At 47.8% G+C, this 540-nt stretch overlaps 1 non-coding gene across 1 annotated transcript in view; it reads left to right on the top strand.

Annotated features, from left to right (window-relative positions):
* The window catches only part of LOC112077405 (uncharacterized), a 19,298-nt gene continuing 18,758 nt past the window's right edge, over positions 1-540 (top strand). Inside the window, exon 1 of the transcript XR_011478140.1 lies at positions 1-241. This is a non-coding gene — a transcript (uncharacterized protein). The remainder of the gene's footprint in view (positions 242-540) is intronic.

Genomic DNA, 540 nt, shown 5'->3' on the forward strand with positions numbered 1-540 from the left:
GGTCGCGGGAAGAGGGAGCTTCGTAGGAAAGTCAACAGGCAGAGTTGGATATAGTGTTTTTTTTAACCTTATTTAAACACGTTAAAAATAATTGGTAATGTATATATTAACGGTTATGAGGGATCTCTTTTCTGGTGCAGTGGAAAATCGTCTTGCCGACAGTGAAGGAGGCAACTTTATGCAGGATGTCACCAACTGGAGAGACGCGGACACAGGGATAGACCAGGATGGGGGCATGCAGGTCAGTGGACATAGACACGTGTAACAGTATAACTTTAGACCGTCCCCTCGCCCATACCGGGCGCGAACCAGGGACTTCTGCACACATCAACAACGGTCGCCCACGAAGCATCGTTACCCATCGCTCACAAAGGCCACGGCCTTGCAGAGCAAGGGGCAACCTACTTAAGTTTCAGAGCAAGTGACGTAACTGATTGAAATGCTAGTAGCGCGCACCACCGCTAACTGGCTAGCCATTTCACATCCGTTACACACGGTTAAATTTATCATTTATGTTTGCATATTTCAGGTGGTTGGTGG

Source organism: Salvelinus sp. IW2-2015, unplaced genomic scaffold (assembly GCF_002910315.2).
Source record: "Salvelinus sp. IW2-2015 unplaced genomic scaffold, ASM291031v2 Un_scaffold4532, whole genome shotgun sequence".
Taxonomy (NCBI): Eukaryota; Metazoa; Chordata; class Actinopteri; order Salmoniformes; family Salmonidae; genus Salvelinus; species Salvelinus sp. IW2-2015.